At 40.8% G+C, this 23,017-nt stretch overlaps 1 protein-coding gene across 2 annotated transcripts in view; it reads right to left on the bottom strand.

Annotated features, from left to right (window-relative positions):
• The window catches only part of RARB (retinoic acid receptor beta), a 330,006-nt gene extending 307,196 nt beyond the window's left edge, over window positions 1-22,810 (bottom strand). For both annotated transcript variants that reach the window (XM_065629747.1, XM_065629748.1), the window contains exons 1-2: window positions 22,749-22,810; window positions 12,468-12,562 (exon numbers count right to left, since the gene is read on the bottom strand). The gene's annotated coding sequence lies outside the window, so the exon portion shown is untranslated. The remainder of the gene's footprint in view (window positions 1-12,467; window positions 12,563-22,748) is intronic.
• Between the last annotated feature and the right edge of the window lie 207 nt (window positions 22,811-23,017).

Raw genomic sequence — 23,017 nt, 5'->3', positions numbered from 1 at the left:
TTTCTTTTTCACATTTAAAAACCAAAAGCACTCCCATGCTGTCAAGTGTCAGTTTTGAGCTGAACCCTAACAGTAGAGAAGAACTCCCTACCACAATGAAACATCCTGCCAGCATGCTGCAGGCTCCTTTCACGAAATAAACAACAACAAAGAAGGTGTGGTGCTTTCAAATAAGTTTTCCATTAAAAATGGTAAAAAGCTGATTCCACCTGCAAGGAGCCAACTACAGTAATCCAGACTAAAGGAACTGCTAAAAACTGACGAGACCCATAGTCCTATAGAGCAGGTGAATGGAGAAAGGCAAAGTGAAAAAGCGACCATTAACATGTTTTGCAACAACTGCAATTTGGATCATACTGCTCAGGAACAAGTTTCACCAAAAGTGAAAGATGATTTAACAAGAAGTGTGTATGTTACATTTGCAAAGGTGTTTTTTCTTCCAAAGTAACAAAAAACTTTTAATAGGATCCAAAACTCAACTGTTTCTTCTATCTTACATTATATAAAATTAACCTTACTTTCACTTATTTTTTATCTCTGGTCCTGAGCAACAGTTCATGAACAGAACAGGTTTGCTGTTCAAGGCAATTTTCACATTTTCACTGACTTTGGCCTAATCAAAAGGAAACACTGCTTTCTGACATGACGGATTGTCTTTTTGACATAACAGACAGGACTGCTGCTTCTCTCAAAGCTCAATCTTTATTTCATGGTCATTTTAATCAAATCAGTGCTGGTGGTAATACATCAACTGCTTAAAATTTCAACGAAATTGTCATTACAAAGGTTTTCAGCCTTCTGCAGATTTTCTCAGCTTGGTTTATTCTGCTTGTGGCTCAGCCTCAACACCCTTCTGTAAGGTTTTGCCAACTCTCCCGCGCAGTTCCCAGTAAGGCTCAGCCTTCTTGGCAGCTCCGTGACTAGAGCGAGACTGGGACAGAAGGGAGCCTGTCCCGCATTCCCTGCTCTCCCGATCTCCCAGCGGTGAACACAGCCGGCTCTGTGCTTGTAGTCTGATCCCAGGTACCATCCAGGTTGATTTGTATTTGTGAGTATCATCCTGTGGGTGGCTTTGTATTCGGCAGCAAGTTGAAAAGGTCAACAGGCACTTCCCAGCTATGGGTTGATAATAAGACTATATATATACACATATATGTATTGAAACCATCTATAAATAGTTTCTATATTAGTTATGGTTATATACAATACATATTAGTGTATAGGTATAGAAACAATTTATATTTATACTAAAAATACATCCAAAAATACACCTTAAAGACACACACACACACAAATAAAACATACAGTATAATAATTAACAGCATTCTCTTATTACATCTAATCACACTGATAGCCAAAAGAAGCTAATAGATACAAAAGCTACCTACTAGGTATTTGATCCTTTAAAATTACATCTTCCAAATGATGGTACCTCCAGTAATTTGGTATATAATTTTATGCATTTTTCTTCTTCTCAAAGAGCCCTTCCTCTCTTCCTTTAACATAATATTACAGTTTATTCTATTTCAGTACCTGGTAATAGAGCACTGACTTTGTAAGCATACCTTTCTGATAACTCATCTCTTACACATATGTACTGTTCCACAAAGAAATAAAGCCAGAGGATTCCTGAAGCTACTGTTTTAGAAAAACTATGGACAACTAAGAAAAATTTTTAACAAAACAGTATGGAACCTGATGCGATGCGTTAACGGTCCATAATGTTATTGAACAAGACTACAAGAGAGACACTTTACTTGCACTTGCTTGTCAGACGATTACTCTCTGCTACTGTAATAGTTCATGTGCATACTTCCAAGGAAGACTCATGAACGCACAGGTTCATTAAGGGAATGAGAGAATCGATTGTAAAATGGAAAAGGCCGAGTGAGGTCATATTTCAAAGAGATGAATATGGTACACTCCATTATGTTGTAATCAGCCTCTCTCTTTCATCCTAAGAACTGTAATAGTCTATCCTAATTTTCAAAAAAAAAAAAACCCTCACTGCCTCCATCGTACCTTCATCCCAAATACTGTGAGGAATTCAAATATGCTGCAGGCAGTTTCCATTTACCATGGTCTTTGGAGCAGACGGCATTGATGTTGCTGACCATTTTTCTCCTTAATAAGAAAAACATTCAAATGCTACTAATATTGCTGCCTTGGCAAACCACATTTAATAGATGGGACTTGCCCTGTACATGACACATAGAACATCAATCAAGGCTGAATTTTATTTCAATTTATTATGGTTGCTGTCTAAATGAAAAAATGCTTATATCGTTAAAATGTCTTGCAATATAAATGTGCAAATGATGTAATCACCCATTTTGTGAGAAAATTCTGATTTTGATTAAAAATACGTGCAGTTGCACTTCTAAATATTTAATAACTGCAAAACCAAAAAACACAAGCACATTAAGAAACGGCAGTAATTGGTATCAGGTGTAGTATCATGGTTTTGTGCTTGATAGCTTTTATCTTTAAAAGATGAGTTTATAAAGTATTCTTTTAAAATTTTATGAGCTGCCTTTTTGTTAAAATCATCCAGAACAAACTATTTTAATCTTGACTTCATTCAGGACTCTCACGTGTGTTGTTTTTTTTTCAAGTTGTCGTTTATCACAGTTCTTTGCACGCTACAGCCATCTGTTTCCAGACTCTGAGCCTGGTGGCCTGCAAAAGCCCTCTGAGCTTTCCCAGCTGAGCAACTCTGGACACCATGCAGTTACGAAGGGGTAGAAAGCAGCACCTTCTAAGAAAACAGACAAAACTCAATTTTGTAATCGATTAGAGTGCACAAATCTGTCCCAGTTGTAGAGGTAGAATTTAAGCCTTAGCACAGCATACTTAGCAACCAGTTTCACTGAACTGCAAAAAAGGTCTCTCAGCACGTATAGGAAACCACGATAAGATATGATGGACAGGTAGTATAGTCGCACATCGCAACGCTTAGTGTGGCAGTTCACCAGGTAAGCACCGCTCGTGTACAAGTCCCAGCATCTCTGATGGGAGGGGAGGCGGCATGCCAGGTTTTTGCCTTGCACTGCATTTTATCATAACCAAGAACTGAGGAGCAATTTGAACTTGGCCTTAAAAAGAAAAGAAAAAAAAAAAAAAAAAGGATAAATAACTAAAGAAGGAAGTGTGAGAAAGCTACATGACAGATAAATGGCGCTTTTATAACGTTGCATATTGTAAAGTTTGCCAGAATGTGTTGAAAGAAGAGCCAGTTAAATCATATCCTGCTGCATCTGTCCAAATTTATAGCTAAAATGTTAATATTAATTCTATCAAACAATTAGAGAAGGAAATCCAAAATATTATTACAAGTATGTTGGCTTGACGCTGTCTTTTTTCCAGATTTAATAACAGATAAAGTACTCTCAACTTCAAAGGGTGATGAATTTATATAGTTTGTGGCCATTTACACCCTCATGGCCACAAATCAGTCATCCTGTGGAAATCCTACAAAATCTAAACATCACTCTACATTTCTGACATTTTAGAAAAGAAAAGAAGGATATTCTTGTAGTTACGGAACTGGCCTGACATTTAGGGGATCTCAATTTAATTTCCTTGTCTGCCAGACTTCCCTTCATAATCCCAGACAAAGTAAATCATTTTCCTTGCCACAGTTTCCCATCTTCAAAATGGAGAAGACCATTTAAGTAACTGACTCAAGTAAGCTTTACACAAAGGAAAAAAATACCCTTTTCTTCTGCATTTTTATTTTCTCCTCAAATGGAACGTCACCTGAAAGCTCAATCTTCCAAAGGCTTTGACAGTATGCTGTTGCATATCTCGAAATCAACAAAACACACTATTTATAAGTAACATGCCTTATATGTTGCAGGTCTTAATGTCATTGGAGAGCCTTCCATTTCAAAACTACTGCTCTGTGATAAAAAAGGTATAGAAGAATGAGCACTAGTGAAGTTAATAAACAAAAGGCATTCATGGCCCATTACTTCAAATAACTTTACTATATAAATAGTCCGCTCATAAAATAATGGCCTCAATTAACATTTAATTCTCACACAATGCATTTGTAATGTACTGCAGGGATTAAAAGTTCTGCATGAATATCACTATTCTAGAAGTGCCACAACTTATAAGAGAAGTACTGACATATTTTTCCACTTGATTAAAAACAGTTCCTAGTCTCTTTTTTTTTTTTCTTTTCTTCCTTCTCTACTAGGCTTCTTTGTCCTAGAATTACAAGAAAAGTAGTAACATGGTGGAGTTCCCAGTCTGCCAGGTGATGATGATCCTCAGCCTTGCTTTGAAAATCCACAAGCACACGAGTGCAGCCCTGCTACAGAGAAGTAAGCCAAGAGGTCCCACCAGCCTGGTCTTCCTGTGACCTGGTTTGGGAAGCAAGTGACGAGAATCCACTGTGGAAGTGCATGCTTCAAACCTTTTTTTTTTTTTCAGCAAGGTGGAATGAAGCGAGATTTCTGAGACACCCCCACCCATCTAAAAAAAACAAACAAAAAAACCCCAAAAAACCAAACCCACCACAAGCGCTGCCACTGTAGGGAACAGACATTCGAGGACAAGACCGAGGCAACAGTGGAAGTGTCTTTCTGACATTATGTGGACGTTCTGACAGCGGCGTGTGATACAAGGGCAGCTGCACTGCTTGTAACTTGATAGATCTAAATGTCGTGTGAAAGACCTCCCCTCGCTCAGCAATCTTAGTGTTTTCCAAGCTAATGCATTCTCTTTTAGCGCAGAAAATTAAGACGTTAACTGGGAAAGAGAGTATCTTTGTAATATGTGGTTGCTTTTATCCCGCAACACAATGACTGAGCATTGATGAGATGATAACTCAGTCAATTAATCAAACACCAACAAAACACACGCTAACAATGACTGCTGCATTCGTGGTGTCATTTTAAGAACTGACTCCACTATACACAGATATTTTTTTTTGTCCCATGTATTTGACCTGAATCCTAATGAAATAAACTGCTCTAAGAAACCAAGTCAGTACAAGCTACCAGTTTTCAGGGCATGCTGCAAAACCTGCTGAAAACACCAACAAATTCTTCCCCTGGAAGCCAGAAAAGAGGAAGGCCAGAAAGCTCCCGGAAATCTAAAATGGACCTCACTGTGCTTTGATGAAGAAGTGCTTTGATGGTGAAGTGATAGATTAAAAAAAAAAAAAAAAAAAAAAAAAAATCAAGAGTTAGCATAAGAAAGAGATCTAAATATAAAATCCTGCCAATACCTATTATCCTCAAAATGTGTGTAGTGTCATGTTAGGACTTCTACCTGTGGGTTTGTCTAAGGCATGAAAAAACTAAATTCAAGGAAAAGGAAATATAAAAAAAAACCCCAACCACCTGCTTTTCAGCTATTATTTTCCGTGCAAGTATTGTTTTATTTTAAATTTATTGTTAATACAGTATGTTAGTAGCTGTCCCTAATAAGCTCTGCATACATCCAAGAAAAGTGCATACACTGACAAAGATGCTTCTACTTTTGCACAACACATGGTTTTTTTATGTGATATGTTCTCTCTTGAAAACTACTCCCTCACGAAATGAAAATTCAGCAGAATCTCTAATAGCTTTCATATTTCAGTCTAATAGGTAGCGTGGCATTGCACTGCCACCCACCTTTGCTACAATATTGCACAGCACATTTAACAGACATTTGCTTCCTTCACACAGTCCTTATGTGCAGCTTCTACAGGACCTTAGTATTAACATTTAACAGAGTCTATGAGCATAAAGCACATTTATGAACACCTGCTAGAACATTTTATTTGCCTTAAGAGTTTTATTATAACTGCTAAATTTTCTTGCTATGCTTTATGGGCCAAATCCTGGTCCAGTTTTAGCCTAAACTCCCATTGACTTCAACAGGAAGGAGATTTGATTGTATGTGGGTTTCCATACAAATTCAATACAGCTTTAAACAAAATGGGATTGCTGGTAAGCATCATATTAAGACAGCAAAAGCTAGTTCCTAGCAGCTCTAAACAAAACCAGTGAACTTGGCCTTTGAAGAGAATTTTTAAAAAATTTTTAAAAATTCAAAAAATTAAACCCCATACCCACAAATCTGTAACCTTCACATTGTATTACAAAACTTCGCTGACTCCAAGGAGAAAAGTACAAGTCGTACAGGTATTGCATCCACAAAAGCCTATGGCCTCTCATGCCTTGGTGGGATGTTCTACCATCAACCACTCTCTCTCAGATCACTCACTGATGCTCCCATTGCCAAAACCTTTGTCTTCTGTACCAAAGCCACAGAATCCAGCCAGGTCGGCATTGATCTCCTCCTCCAACACATCCAGTCACGGCCCTTTGCAACACCACAAGACAGCCTGGACCAAAGCACAGAGAGCCAGGAGGTGTAGCTGGGGAACAGCCCAAGGGAAGTTGTTGTGGAAGAATCCACATCAGGAGTCCGACCATTCTGGAGATGTTCTCTACAACTGTTTCTCTTTGGCAGAGTTTTACCATCATTATTGGATGTGTTCGTAACACCCCTGTGAGACCGAACATGACTGCTTACAAGCGAGCAGCACAGCTCCTCACAGCTGAGAAAGGGGTAATAGTGGAGGACTCCATGAAGCCTGCTGGAAGCCCTCTACAAAGATTTAAACTCATTTGAAAATAAATAGACATGACTTTGACCGTCGCTATAGAAAGCCCTAAAATAGTAAGGCAGACAGCTAGTAAACAGTAGACAAAATGGCAAAGCCACTCGTTTCACAAAAGCTTGACAGTAAATGCTTGATTCAATGTATACTATTAAGCCCCCCCCAAAATCAAAACAATTATAAAAATGAAATTATAGACACAATGATGAATGGCAACAGATGAAATGTTAACAGATCTAGCACCATACACAAAAAACATTGATTTTCTCTGATTACTACTTAGGTGATCAGACTGTATGAGGTCCTAGTTGCCTGCTTGCTCTAGATTTTATTAATGCTCCAATATCAGACACCCAATTTGGAAATCAATGCTTACTTCATCATTTTTCTCTGAAGGATTCTATTATTCACAATTGATTTAACAGAAATGAAAGGCTTACCATTAACAAGACCCAGCTGCTGACACTTCTTAGATGAATTATTGAACTTCTAAAAGTGAATTAACTTAACCATCACCAAGACTTATTGTCTGATGTTTCTCATACCAAAGTCAGTGTATTTATAATTACAGAACCAAGTATCAGAAAGTAGCTTCTTTGCCACCTCCTTAAACACCCACTATATACACCAAGAAAAAATTAAGATTTGCAAAGATACAAATAGGAGTTATGCACCAAATACAGTCAATGGGAGCTTAGTGTCTAACTGCCTTTTTATGCCCTTAATCTTGATCTTCTTTCTAAACCACAAAGACACAGCTCATTTCAGGCTTCAGAAAAAGGAAATCCAATTTATGGCAAGTTACATCTCCTGCCAATGATATTACAACAATCAAAGATCCCTAGAGCTGACCATGCCCTGCCAAAAAGCCTACAGAAGATGATTATTAATTCCCTTTAGGTACAAAGTGAAGATCCATCTTATGAATTGAGACAAAAGTAGTAAATATTAGACAACTGCAAGTAGAAATAGTACTACAACTCCATCCCCAAAAGCAGTGTAAATATACAAAGTAGGAAGCCTATGCATAAAATCCGCCATCTGAGCCATGGGGCTAGCCTCTCAGAACATAAATCCATCATGCCCATTTTCCAGTCTGAAAAGGACTATGTATCGTCCAAGGTGAGTTCAGTTCCTCTTATGAGAGTTTTTATTCTGCATACGACAACCTGATCAAAAGTCCAGTACCAAGAGAGGACAGGGTTGGGAGGGCAGTTCACTGTAATCCTATGAATTAACAACTTCAGCCTCAAATACTCCGCCTTCCCTTGCAGGTACGTGGCTAATAATGCTATTCATGAACTGTCTTTGAGAAGTGGTGAAAAAAATCTTGAGTTTTAACAGTGTAACACCACTGGTCTACAAACAACTTACCGTCAAACACATGAGGAGCTGTGCTAGGCAATATGGTATCCATAAGCCACAGGTTAGCAGGACCACAGCTGTCTAGCGGCATATCAAGAACAACTGTTCAGCTATTGAAACTAATGAACATTTCGGGTCTTACCAGACTTCTTGCTAATCTGTACTACCTGGCTGAATATGCTTTCAAAATGCTATAATGGCAGCAGCTGCCTCCTGTAGCATCCATCACACTGGCAGAGCCCAGCTGGGTTGTACTGACCTCCGCAACTGCTCTGAAGACGCCAGCTCAAGACCAAGTTTAGACTGTAGGTGCACCCCGCTCAGAAAGTCTTCTGGATTAATAACACAAATTTCTGCCTTCCTTTTTGTGGTGGAATGAGGAGATGACATACCTGGTCTATCCTTTTAACAGAAGTCGAAAAGTGAACAACTGCCCAAAATCACTAGAAGCTTCTTAAAGCCCTCAGTGGACCTGACTGCTTTCACACTGCTGGAGGCAAAACATCTGGGCCTTTTTTACTAGGATTAGTGTCTGAGGAAGATACTCTTTCGAGCAAACCAATCTCTTCTGGAGTACTGTATTTCTCCTTCTCAAATCTCTCCATCTGTTTTAACTCTCATCTTACTGGAATTAACTTCTTAGAATTCTACTTACATTGGACAAAAAGTTTAAAAAGGAAAATGGGAAGGAAAGAACTCTGACACGCAGAGCCTCCAAGCTCATAATTCTTACTATTTTAGGAAAACAGGCCAAAATCATGAAATTATTACTATGGCAAAAAAATTTAGGTACCTAAATTTTTCAATCTGCCTCTTCTCTATAAAGTAATACTTTTGAAATGGGGGCTGGCTGGCCATAACTGAAGTCTGGTTAAATTTGGTATCTGCATAAAACACATCTCAGCGAATAGGTTATAATCACTTTTTAAAATAGACATGGACATTGGCAGATTTCCTGCCTTCCTTGCACTCATTTTTTCCGGTATTTCCCACATTGCGAAATACCTCTTCATGCTATGAAGACAGAGCAGTTGCAAAAGTGGTCCCAGCGGTTCCAATGGGAGTAACGTGGTCAGAATCTGGCATTCAAAGTTTCCATTTCTACATAGGTTTCATTTATTTTTCACTTTAAAAATAAGACCATAATCTGGCATGTAATTAGAGCTGCTCCTACAAGGCAAAAGAAATAAGACTGCTGGCAAGCCTCAAAGCTGTTCCGAGACAAAACTCTGTTGGCAGAACTTTTAGAAAAAACTTTTTGACTAGAGGCAGAATTCAACACCAGCATAAATGGGAGAAACTTCACTGAAATCAATCATGTTACATGTGCTTACTTATTGCAGGTCTGAACCCACATTAAGTTTATATAATGCAGATATATTTAGCTGACATGGAATTGAAATTCTGCTGAATGAATTGGGTTTAATCTTCTACATGTATATAACAACTTAGTATCAAATTCTGTGATCATTCTTCTGTGAACACTGTTTTTCCTCATATACAAATGCGACCCTGCTATTTACTAAATATCATGACCAGGTCACACTCAGGTCTTTTAATGTAACGGTTATCCAATTCAGGTGCCCAATGGTTAGGATAAGATGCAATTACAGTTGCAAGAGCTATATTTCTGTATCAATTACAGGCACAGAAGAAAATAACATGAATCTGACATCTCACGACTTCTGAGGGTTTGATTTTGCAACCTACTTTCTAAAGCACCTTTTTTTGCATGTCATACCTAAGCGGTTTTTTAGGGCATGAATAAGCCCATCAATGTCAAGCGGTGCTCCTTCAACACAGATCATAGCAAGATTTGATTCTCAGCTTCACCGCAGCACAGACAACCACAAAAGTATTCAGGTACCTGAACACAGGCGCTCATGCCGTTGGACATCCAGGATATAGCTGGACGACGGATGCAACAAAGTACTTGGAAGGAAATCAGCACCACTTTAGATCAGCTGTTGAAAGCAACTGAATTGAGTCCTTCTTGCCAGAGAGAGAAAGCTATTTGACAGTGGTATCAGGCTGCTGGGGGGTAAGCTTATGGGTTTGAGGAACAGGTCACAGTAAAGGCCCCTTTTTTTTTTTTTTTTTATTACCTTCTGCCTAGGAAATGAAAATTGTTCTTATTTACTGCAAAAGCATGGTAGACAAGAAAAGCATTATATCAGCTACCACAAACAGGTTTCAACAGATATGAAGCACAGTAATAAAAAGACTAGCATTTTTCAATGGGTACTGCTCCTCTCCTTCTCTAAGAGTTATGTGATCCCAGCTTTGGGAAAACTCGTGATTTTGGCAAGGTCATGAGTTTTTCCCAATGAACACAGCTGAGAAGATAAGCTGCTTTTTAAACGTCCATATCTTACCAGATCTCAACAGAATTTCATTGGTTTAGGAAAAAAAAAAAAGGCATTGAAATTGTTTGAGAATTATCATCATACCAAATATCAAGATCTGCTGCAAAGAAAGGACATGTAAGACTGTCACAAAGAAAAGCAATACAGAGCTTAAATACGTAAATATTTCTAAAGTCAAGTTCTAAGCACAGGTTACTTACCCTGTGGTTGACTTGACCTTAAATGCAGTGGTTTCAGTACTGAATTGAAAAGATTCAGTGTTTCATGTAGCTTTTTTAAAAACAAAAATACAACACAACTGTGCTTTTTTTAACTCGTTATACTGTAACTAAAAATAAAAATGACAAAGCAATGCAGACCGGATTTATTTACCTTCAGATTATTAAAAATTTGTATCCAATGTACCACAATGCACAAACTGCTTCAAACAATTCAGCTAAGCACATTTGCAACACTTGATTGTAAAAGTCAGGCTGCCTACACATAAGGTATCTTTTCAATAAAACATGACACTTACTTTAGATGTTTATTGACTTAATTCAACATATAGGAAGAAATATAAGAGGTGACGATTATATGTTCAGATTGCAAATTGATGTGATTAATTTGACCACCAATGTAATTAATACATTGGCCAGATAGGTAGAGTTGAAGCTTCAAATAAATGTAATATGCAGGCACCTTAGGACTGAAATTCCACACAGAGCCCTCACTGAGAATAAATTACACAATTTTTTCAACATAGTATGCCTAAGAATTGGTGTCACAAAAATCATCCAATCTTCAGGAATTTAAGGCAAATTTGCTCCTGAGCATAGGAAGACGTGATAATAACATATACAGGTGTTTCAGAAAGACTTTGATTTTTTTAAAACAAGCAGTCTCTTTCCATATGTTACCAAGTCTAACAGAGGCACATTTTTATTTAGGCTAAATCATGCCTTCTGGGACACACTTATGAGAAAGAAAGGAGGACACGCAACTGGCATTTGAGACATATTGCCAGTGCAAAGCTGCCAAAAGCACACAGCAGGGAGCATGTTTTGGCTATCACAAGCAGAATAAGCATGCACTCCTTAACCACTGCCAGCTGGCATTTGTTTCCAAATACAGAATGCTCACCAGGCAGTTTGGAGACTGGACATACTCCTAACCTTAAACTATGTTCCCATAAAAATATGCTGTTGAGATACCTCATTAACCATGCCTGTCTCCTAGTTTATTGCCAAATGAGAAAGACTAAATGACACAGAAAAATAATACATTTCTCCCTACGCACAAAAAAAAGTATTTAAAGTATATCCTAACATCCTCTAGTGCTTACAGCAAGAGAGAGATTTTAAGTGTGTTGGAAGAAGCTTCCGCCAACATCTCAAGAAGCAGAAACACTGTCACTGCTCCATTATACAGAGATAAAAAAGTGAAATCCAGAAGCACGGAGTACCAAGAAAACACAGCAATGAACAGCACGAGTGGCTGGCACTGTGATTATAAACTATACTATCATGTTTAATACAACCTCTAGCAATCCCCACAACAGAGACGCTCCCTCCTTTATGCACCGAGGCAGATTTGTGGGTAGAAGATTAATATCCCACTCCATCTGCTAAGGACTATATAGGTCCCTTGGGCTTTGCACCAAGGGTACTTTGCCCTTAGGATGAAACAAGAAATGTGAATTTGTGTTTGTTTCTATGTGCGCCTACTATTTCCAGCAACGCTCCCAATTGCTAAATGTGTATTATTTCAGCTTTATCTACCAAAACCATATTTTATCATGGTAGTTCAACTGTGATTCCAATTAGATTTTCAAAGAGATCAGTTAAAAGGAGAACAAACCGACAGGGGGGCACTTTTCACTTTTAAAGTGCTTACCTGACACAGCCTGCACCAGTATTTTCCCTGTAAGTGCTCTATTCATTAACTTTTCACTGCATTTTCAAAGCGACTCCACTTTTTTGGATTTCCCTTTCTCCATTGCTGATAGCCTGCTGTCATGGACCAAGCAACACTGAAGGAAGAAATGCAGCAAAGACTGCCATGCAAAGGAGAGGGCACTGACTAAAGTCTTCATTTCCTTCAGGGGATTCTGTGAGTGGATTTCAACTTACCCCCGTAACTGCACCTCTGCTCCTGAGAACTGGAGGCGACTCAGAAGGAGCTTGACACCAAGGTAGTCTTCACAGACCTAAGCCAGTTTGACATCCTGGAAGAATAAGGGGAAAGAGCAGTTACGAAGTGAGATTTTGAAGGAATAATGCAAACATACTCATCAGAACAATGATACTCCGAACAAAAATCAGAGAAGATCTTAATGTAATCTTCAATATCCAGAAATGAGAAATCAAAACTAGAGTATTGCTTCACTAAAGCCTCCAAATGCGGGCATCTCAGGTTCGTGACACGCTCCCTTTCTGAACACCACTATCAATTGCAACGCTGACCCTCTCCTCAGTTCCAGCTGAAGGAAGAGGTAGCTGTCCACGCCAGAATTCCCTGCAAGCACCCAAGGGAATTCCAAGGCCAGTCAACTGTGTTTGCGCCAACACTGAGGACATGCAACAAACTTCCCCCGGTTTACTCAGCTTAACTTTGGAAAAAGAAAAAAAAGAAAAAAAAGAGGCTGAAATACCTTTGCGGCTGAACAATCAACATAAGAAAATTCTATCCTCTTATTTTAAAAGGTAAATGTGATTTCAATAACGTAACCTCTACCGATCATTTTGATCCAACTAGACTGTGTTTCTGTCAATTCACTCCTTCCCAACAAGAAAAGCAGTACAAGAAGGAAAGAAGTCAAGAGAGGGGGGGGGGAAAATAATAATAATTTGCTCTGTTCTGCCCTTTTTCATCTTCCGCAGAGAATTGCCTGGTCTCAGACAGACTCTACCAGAGTGCAGAAACTGCAGCCACAAAAGACAATTCATATTTCTCTGTCACATCAGCAGCACTACAAAACAATGTGGTTGAATGAACAAAGTGCTCTGAGTGCCCAGCCCTTAGTACTCATAATATTACTTTGAAAACACTAATCCACTGGCTTCCCAAATCGGGAAATACTCTAAATCAAATATATACACTTAACATGGTTAAAATTCGTTGTAAATCCAAACAAAAACCCAGACTGATTTTGTATAAAACAGTAGATCTATCAGCAAAGCTATTTCCATATCACAATCTTGTTAGAACCAGCAGAGCTGCTCATATATTTCTGATCCAGATCTAGTGATATTTGGTCTTTTTCTTGTGTTTCTTCAACAACAAATCACGCATTTTAGCTTTTATCTAAAAATTAAAGAAATCATCTTTCCCTTTTACATGCGTGAAATGCTGGAAAACACATCCTGAGTATGACTAAATACACAAAGCAGCTGAAAGGGATTCAAAATTGCTAATATCTCCTGATTACCAAGTCACTCTCAGGTGCTCCTGGAAGTATTGGAGTTGAAAAGCTTGAATCTCAATGCTAAAAAAAAATAAATATTTATTGTTAAGAATATTAAAGACAAGACCAGAACTCAGACACAAGGAAGGTAAGGGCAAAAGCAAAAAACCTGCAGCTTCCCTGTTAGGTGTACAAGATAGAGTTATCTCCTGCCCAACACCCTTTGGAGCAACAGCCTCAATGTGTCTCCTCAATTCCCACCCTGTGGTCTGTACAGGTAGGCAGCCCCTGGAGAGAAAAGCCTATGTACCCTACAGAGCGCCAACAGCAACCATTCCAGTTTTTATACAAGCCCATTGTACCTCTGCAGAAAGGCCACGCTTAATCTGGCCCGCAGAGAAAATACAGCAGCCTAGACTGATACTATCTAGTCACACTGTCGCAAGTTACATATATGTGTATATATAATAGCACAGAATCAGGGAATCAGACAATGGTTGAGGTTGGAAGGGACCTCTGGAGATCATCTAGTCCAACCCACCTGCTAAAGCAGGTTGTCCTAGAATAGATCGCACAGGAATGTGTCCAGGCGGGTCTTCAATGTCTCCAGAGAAGGAGACTCCGCAGCCTCTCTGGGCAGCCTGTTCCAGTGCTCTGGCACCCTCAAAGTAAAGAAGTTTCTCCTCATGTTTAGAAGGATCCTCCTGTGCTTCAGTCTGTGCTCGTTGCCCCTCATGCTATCGTTGGGCACCACTAAAAAGAGTCTGGTCCCATCCTCTTGACGCCCACCCTTGAGATATTTATAAACATTGATGAGAATCCCTCTCAGCCTTCTCTTCTCCAGGCTGAACTGACGCAGCTCTCTCAGTTTCTCTTCATAAGAAAGGTGCTCTAGGCCCCTAATCATGTTCGTAGCCCAAACACACATAATGTCTCCATCAGTCTTTATCAAAATCTGAACAAGAATCTTAACTTTTAAGCCTGAATCACAGCTAGCATATTTAACTTAAGTCCTGGTAAAAGGCATTTAATGACATTTTTAAAAAAATTGTTTGGTGTGGGGACCAGGGGGGTTACTGTGCCTACATTCCTCCCTCCTTCTCCCACAAATAAGCATGTATGCACACAGACATACAGGATAACAAATAAATTAAATAAATTTGTCCTCCACTACTGAATTTTCCCATTTGAACATCTAGGCATCAATATATAAAGTTCATGTTATTTCAGTGAGGTACTGCTTGGATGAATAATGCTGGAGGAATTACGATTCACATAACAGATTATTTGGTCATCACTAATTCAAGGAAAAACTGAAGTCTTAAGGCCAAATCTATGGGCATTTCTGGTCACGTCATTACGACCTCACACAGGTCACAAGACAAGCAGTGCTGATACTATGTCCACCTTCACACAAAGCTAGTTCTGAGAAACATGAAAGGACTCAGAGGAAAAACACCACATCGTGCATTCAGGCTGTGTATTACAAAATACGAGTGGTCAAAGATACCACAATTAATAAGAGTGAGCCACTCTCATCACATCAGGCCGAAAGGACATCAATATTAAAAAAAAAAAAAAAGCAGCACTTCTTTTATTACACCAAACTATAACAGCCATTTCAAATTTAGCATGTGTCACATACCTTCCCAGACTTGTGAAGAACTCACCTACAGCAAGCACAGCCAAATCCAGCAAAGACTCCCTCTCGCCATGCTGTACATTCGTTGTCAGAGCCGTTTTCAACACAGGGCAGCAAGAATGGGACACGGCAGCAGCACTTTGCCCCACAGACAGTTTAAAATTGATCCCCTTGATCTTTACAAAATCCTTTTTATTCTAAATTATGTTGGCCATAAGTGCTACACAACGGGCTCCTCTGACTCCACAAATTGCTCTTCCCTTCTAAGAATATAATTTAAAAGAATATTTAGCATAACAGTAATGACACTTCTTTCCTCTCTCTCTTCTTACAGAATCCAAATAATGTAGGCTGGAAAGGACCTCTAGAGGCATGTCCTCCAATTCCCAGTCAAATCAGTACTGATTTCAAAGTCAGATCAGGCTGTTCAGAGCCTTGTCCAGTCAAGTTTTTAAATATCCAAGGGCAAATCCCACAACCTCCAGAGACCCTAGGTCAGAGCTTAGCCATCTTCATTGTCCATTTTTACTGAGGCCCAGTCAGAATTCCTCCATTTCAATGTGCGATGACTGCATCTCGCCCTTTCTCTGTACAGCCCAGCAAAGGGCAGCTCTCACTGCTCCGTAACAGCCCATCAGGACATGAAAGGCAACAATTCACCTTCATCTTCTATCCTCCAGGCTGGGCAAACCCAGATCCCCCAGCATCTCCTTGTATGCCATGTGCTCCAGGCCCTATCCACCCAAGCAGGCCTCCTCTGGGCTCTCTCCAGTCTGTCCCCGCCTTTCTTGCACTGAGGCCAAAGACCAGACACAGCATTATTCCAGGAATAGCCTCTTCAAAAGCAACAAGTCGCCGTCCTCAGGCAGGCGGCCACACTCTTGCTAATACAGCTCAGCACGCCACCAGTCTCCATCACTGCGAGAGCACACTGCTGACCCTGATTCAGTGTTGCTTTTTAAGCACTATATGCTTTTATTCCCACAATTTCTACAAAGTTAGAAGAAAGCGAGTGGTGTGGATGGGCATCAAACATCCCTTGGGCAATACAAGGTCTTTCAAAAAGATGGACCGAGTTTGAAATCACTACATCTCTGCAACCACAAGCCAGCCATGAAAGGAACTCTTACCACTTGAAAGGGCAGGGCATAGAGTTTCAAATGATAACTCGTAACTTAGAATCATGGAAGCATTTTGGTTGGAAGAGACCCTTAAGATCATCAAGTCCAACCATAACCTAACTGTGCCACTAAACCAGGTCCCTAAGAGCCTCATCTATACATCTTTTAAACACCTCCAGGGGTGGTGACTCCACCACTTCCACCACTTGATAATTCATTAAACCGTTTGTAAACTTTTGTGTAACTGTGACATGTTGCCATCATGAAATGTACTGCTTTGAAATTGGCTCCATATTGTTGAAACACCCTGTAATATAATACACACAAGGAGCTAATGTTGTAGGTAAAATTCTTTGTGAAAAACTTACGAAGAACAGAAGTGCGGCACAATCTTACAGCCACAGAGGTCAACTCAAAGTTTCCATGAGAAACGATGACAATACCCCATGTCTTAAGAAGCAGTAAACTTGTAGATTGATAAAGTAAACCTGAAAAGTACTGGGTTTTTTCTGACAGATTTTTAAAGGGATATATTTTAGCTAAATATTAACATCTACTGATGGCTGAAAGAAGGTGACTGCTCCAAGTTAGAACTCTTTAAACTGTGAAAATGCAACAAAGCCTTTCACATATTTCACTTAGATCATACAGCATTGCTTTGATATACAGAGTAGCATTGGCTACCTTGTTTTCTGATCTCAAAGCAAGTGCTTCTGAAGAAGACCTCAGAGAAGCAGCACAAAGGATTCAAAAGGAGAATGCACTGCTTTCATGAGTGGCATCTCAGATCACCTAAACACAGACCACTCTGGAACAGCATTTTTTTTTTTCAGTGACTAAACAAACAAAAATCTACACTTCAAGAAAACTGAATGTGGTTTAGAATGTAGCTATACAACTTCCTGCAGTTGACCCCAGAAAAAAATAAAAGACATATGATCTGTAACTTCCTTTGGCTTTTCTTTGAACTCTAGATGGAAAGCTTTAAAGATCAGGATTTTCTTATTAGTTACTTCTAAGATTTCTGCTAAATTTCAAAATAGTATCTAATGCTAAAATATTTACATGTACCAATACCATTGGCTAAAACACTCTCCCTTAAAGCAAAACAAGTTCTAATAATTATTTTGAGATAGCGTGTGCTGCATCACTTCGATGAAATGAGCAGTACATGCCACTCACTTGACAGCATTTATTCCAAAGTATTTGCAGAGAGTCTAGACATAGGTCAAAAGAGACACAAAAGAAAGGAGATGTGAGAAAAGGAAAAGGTGTTACCTGTACTGAGCTACCAAGAGCAATCTCCCTCACCAGGCAGCTCAAAGCATGCCCTCGCAGGAGGTGAATCAGGTTTCATTCAGAGACCCACGGCAGGCAGCTTTCAATACAACTTCATAGCATGCTCCCCATATGCAAGAATGGGTTTAATAAAGATTCAATTTATCGTTTATTTAAAGCTTGTCTTCTATTACTTTGCTACATATTGCTGCCGCAGGGAGCAGCTTTTTCATATCTGCCTAAATAAGAGCTAAAACCTCCAGAATCGTGACTGCCAAACACTCCAACAACAAATCGTCAGCCCTGGACCTTATGACTATGCTGTTCAAGTTCAAAACCTGCCCCCCTTGCAGCTGCAGAAGTTTTACTCAAGACCACAAAATATGTTTTAATGTAGAGAAACAGACACAGAGGTACTCATAGACACACATGTGTATATTAACTTCTGTACACCGCATAGGAAGGATAAGCAGAATTCTGCACATTATTAATACAGACAAAACCAAAGTAAAAAAGCCTTCAGCAACTTAATAACAGCAACAGACACAGTTGTCTGTAATATTCCGCATCCACAGAAGAAAAGCCACAGCAAGTGCCCCAGAGCTCTCGCACGGGGGTGGTGGCAACGGCACCTCTGCATCACCCTGCTGCACCTCTGGAAACGTGCGTGGTCCCAGCCCCACGGTCCATCCATCGGCTCCCCACGCCAGCCGACTAAAGGGGAGACAAGCTGTAGCACTGCAGGAGGAGTAAAAGAGAAACAAGAACCTCTCCCAGGAGAGGCCCCTCTGCCTGCACCACCACGAACACACACATCGGCACAGGAGCCAGCTCCGGTCTGAAGTTTTTACATGTGACCTGGAAAGGTTTTGCCATCGCTTGTCTAATCAGAAGGACAAAAAACACTCTATGTGCAAAGCTTTTAAACACATCCAAGACTGGCACTTTTACTTCTCCGGGTTTGTTTTTCTTTCCCCTTCATCCTGTCCTCTCCATTCAGCTCACATGGAGACCACCTCCAGAGTGCCATGCTAATTAGCAACAGCTTGCACTCTACATTAAAAACAAAAATAGCTAAAAAAAAAAATCTAGTGAAAAGGGAAACTGAATGAGCTCATACACATTTCATCATTTCATTAATACTGGCATATTTTAATTATATCCAAGTAATTTAAATTGTGATCTGATCAGCAGACTTGTCATAAGTGCTGAAAAATAAAGTCATAAATTAGATGTGTGATATGGTAGGGTCTATTGCCCTACAGACTTGCTATAAAGCGCTACAAAAATATATATGGCTGTAATCAAAGCTGACAATAATAAGCTCACTGTGTCAGGATATAAGAAAGAGCTGAACACCACAGAAAAGTTAGGCTGATGTGGAAAATAAATCCAAAATCTCCAAAGTATCACTTCAACAAACTAAATAAATATTTAATAAAAAGAAGTTATTTTGCTGTCACTAACATGAGTAACTCCTAAAAATAAAAGTACTCTGTACAGGTAAACATCTATTCTACAAATTCTCTACACTTTCGTGTGTTTCATACACATTCAGCTTCTTCCCAGTGGGCCTAATTCTGTTTGGTTTGGGGAGGTTGTTTGTTTGCTTTGGCTTTGTTGTTGTTTTGGTTTTTATGTCTATACTTCCTACATGTTCAGCATTTTCCAGTCTATCTACCTTGAATATGAACTAAAATGAAGATTACAGAGATTAAACGTTAAATGACTCTTAAACTCTTAAAGACTTCTCAGCATTGTAGCAATGGAATACTGTACATTGCTTTGAAGGAGGGAAATGTGATTTAACTGACATTTCATTAGCATCTTGGGACTCAAAGATCACCTCCTACAATATTGATTAATTAATTAGAACACAACCTACTAAGAAGCAAAATTTGACATATTTTTTTGCCAAAGTCTTGCCTAAACTTTAAGAGCAGTTTGTACTTACAATATACATTGTAACAGACTCAATTATTATAATTAAGATCAGCTAAGCTACATTAGGGAATTTCAACAACTATTGTCTCCTCCTAATATATAACAAAGGGAGAGAGTCGATGATATTGAAAGACAACAGATCCAATGCAGATAACTTGTAGAGTTCAGTGCTACAAGATATTACTGAAACAGGTTATTAAACAGGCAAAAACATATTAACACTTCATGCGTACAGTGACTCTTGGCTGAGAAGGCTTAGAAGGAACTTCCCCCATGACAAAAAGCACACTGAAACTGCTCACAGCAGTTGGGTGACACTGGCCAAACTTTGTATGACATTCCACTGAGCAGTGGCAGCTTTTTAAATCGTTCCTGATAAGACACACAAGGAGAATCATGCTCTGGGGTACAAAGTTGTGGAAAATTAGATCTCTGTCTCGAAAATACTGGTGTTTCACACAAGAAATATAAGTATTCAGCACAGATCTGTTCGAACCTGCTTCCAACTCCGATTTTACACGTGTGCAAATCCACAAAAGCCAACAGGGACTTTGTTTATACTACACATATCTCCCACCATATCCACATAGACAGAAGTGTGAAAATGCATGCTCCTTTTCAGGCACATCTGGCTCAAACTCCTACTGTACACACCTGTGGGCACCACATGACTGGGAATTTGCTAGAATAATTCATTTCATTCTATGGAAACATGGATATGTGAGAATACTGAGCCTTCTACACCTTGCCCACACTAGAGACCCATTACCCCTGAAAGGAGCCAGTATCCTTGCATCAATAAAACATTTTTACTACAGATACAGACAAAACTACTTCAGCAGAAAACCAAAAAAGGCATAATGGTGAAGCAGCCCTTGGTGGTATTGCTCCTTCTACCTTGAACTTGATTTTCCAGTGTAACAGAGATGCTTTCCCATACTGCTATGAAAGTGAGTTACTCTGAAAACACAAGTGGACTGCAAGACTCCTCAGCTCTGCAAGAAGGTGCAGAAAAGAATCGGACAAGGTACCCCAAAGTGCAGCCATCTGCTTCAGAATCAGCCTTTGCGCTCTCCACAAGCACACTTCAGCACAGAATAATGACAACCAGGGCTGAGGCAGATCCCACACTGGTAACCACTCTCATTTACTAACACTGTGACACTGCTGCACAAGGACAAATCCTGCAACCCTTCATCCAGCAAAATGTATTTCATTGGAAGCTTACACACAGAAAAAGCTGAGGATCAGCCTTCTCTGATCATTAAATCAGACACAGACAGATGCTGACACATCAAGCTCTTACCCAGGGCTTGTTTCATAAAGGAAAGATTTAATTAATATTTTAAATCAAAACCAGCTTTCTTGGTTAGAAACTAAACATATACCCAACTCTCAATGCCCTTATTTTAAGAGGGATGTTTTTTCGGTTTTGCTTTCAACTCTTCCCAACAGATATAACCAGAACTGCAAACAAATGATGTCCACATAGCAACTTCTACCACAATGACACAATTGGTCTAAATTTACATTGACACCACTTTACCTTAATTCAGCTTCTCCCATAAGTACAGGCTCTTGCACTAGTCATTCAAATCCTTCAGTTAACTGTAGCATCACATACAATTAACCTATGCTTGCTAAACTTCCTCATGAGAACTCTTTTAAAGGTAAGAGCCAAAGAGCAGTCTCAGCAAATTTTCTCTCTTTGGGCTGTTGCTGTACTGTCCTGGTGGGCATCCTTTGGATTCAGCATCATCCTTGGACAACAATATTTTGTGTTGCTCCATTAAATATTTTCAGAGTCCATTATATTGTTTCCTGTGTCTCCCCAAAGCATGGAGTTACACTGCTTTATGGATTAAATATATTGCCAATGATTTAGCCCTTCGTATTTTATGTTACACACAGCTCGCTAAAATGCTATTAAGCACGTCTCTGCCAAAGGGAAAATATCAACACTATAAAAACCATCAAAATTCTGCTACGGATTCAAATGATTGAACTGTCGCTCTCAACACAAACAACAACGTACCACTAGAAAATAATTGTATAAACAGCATTCACATCACATCCTTGTATTGGAGCCTGCGATACACGCACACTGCTGAGTCTTCACACGGTATTTGTGAGACACAGCGGAGCGGCAGGGATGCTGCAGCCCCTCTCCCCAGCAGCCGGTCCTGCCCTCGCTGCCACCAGGTCCCAGCGACCACATCCTTCAGCAGGGCAAGAAGGTGCGCTACTTGTGAAACTTGATTTCACTTCCAAAAGGAGCAGAAGAGCCGCCCCCGCCCGCCTTCCCGGCCATTCACCGAGGTTTTTAAGTAAATAACTATTCAACACGCACGAAGATGAAGTAGCCGGCTAAAAGTACCGTGCATTGCGGCTGCGTCTGCACAGGAATTTCATTCAGCGAAGTGCACCGTCCTTGGGATTCCGCGTTCATACTCTGAATCACTTTTTCGAGCAAGCGCTGCCAAGATGCATTAGCTTTTTTTCTAAGCAAATCTATAAACACCGAGTATTTTTTTCCGCCAAAATAACTACTCATTTATGTAAACAGCGGTAAACAGCACAGCAAAAGCCAGCTGGCCGGCTGCAGAGGGGGTTATTCAGCGCCGGCTCTGGGCTGTCGGGGTCCCGAGCACAGTTTAGCGCTTCCCATGCGCGACTTTATATGATCACATCACTCCCTGACGACGTCGCGGGTGCGCTTTTGTCTGCAAAGGAGAAGGGATGAAGCGCCCAGGCGGGCACTAAGGAGCTAAGCACGCCAATAATGCCCGCGCCGCCAGCCCGAGTCCCGCGGGAGGACGCTGACAGCGCGGCCGCGCCGCTCCGCGCACCCCCGAGCCCGCCCGCCCCCACGGGGTCGGGCCGGGGCAGCGCGGAAGGGGCCGCGGGGGGACAGCCGGCAGCGCGTCCCGCTCCCCTGCCCGCCCCCCGCCCACCCCCGCCGGACGCGGCGCGGCGGGAGGACAGAGAGCCCTCCCCGGAGCCGCCGCCGGCCCCGCTTTACCTCCGCAGCCGCCCGCTCCCGCCGCCGCCCCGCCAGTGCAGCCGGCAGCGGCGGCGGCCCCGGACCCCGCGCCCCTCCCCGCCCCGCCCCCTGGCGGGGCCGCCGGGGGCTCGCGCGCCCCCTCGCCGCGCGCGGGGCGGGCGGGCAGCGGCCAGGGGGGCGCCCGCCGCCATTGTGGCCCCTGCGCAGCGCGGCGAGGGCAGGTGCGGGCCCCGCGGCTCGCCCGTCGCTCCCAAACCGAGCGGGCACACGGTCCCGCCGCGTCCGAG

Source organism: Caloenas nicobarica, chromosome 2 (genome assembly GCF_036013445.1).
Source record: "Caloenas nicobarica isolate bCalNic1 chromosome 2, bCalNic1.hap1, whole genome shotgun sequence".
NCBI classification, from domain to species: Eukaryota; Metazoa; Chordata; class Aves; order Columbiformes; family Columbidae; genus Caloenas; species Caloenas nicobarica.
This window is presented reverse-complemented; position numbering and strand designations above follow the sequence as displayed.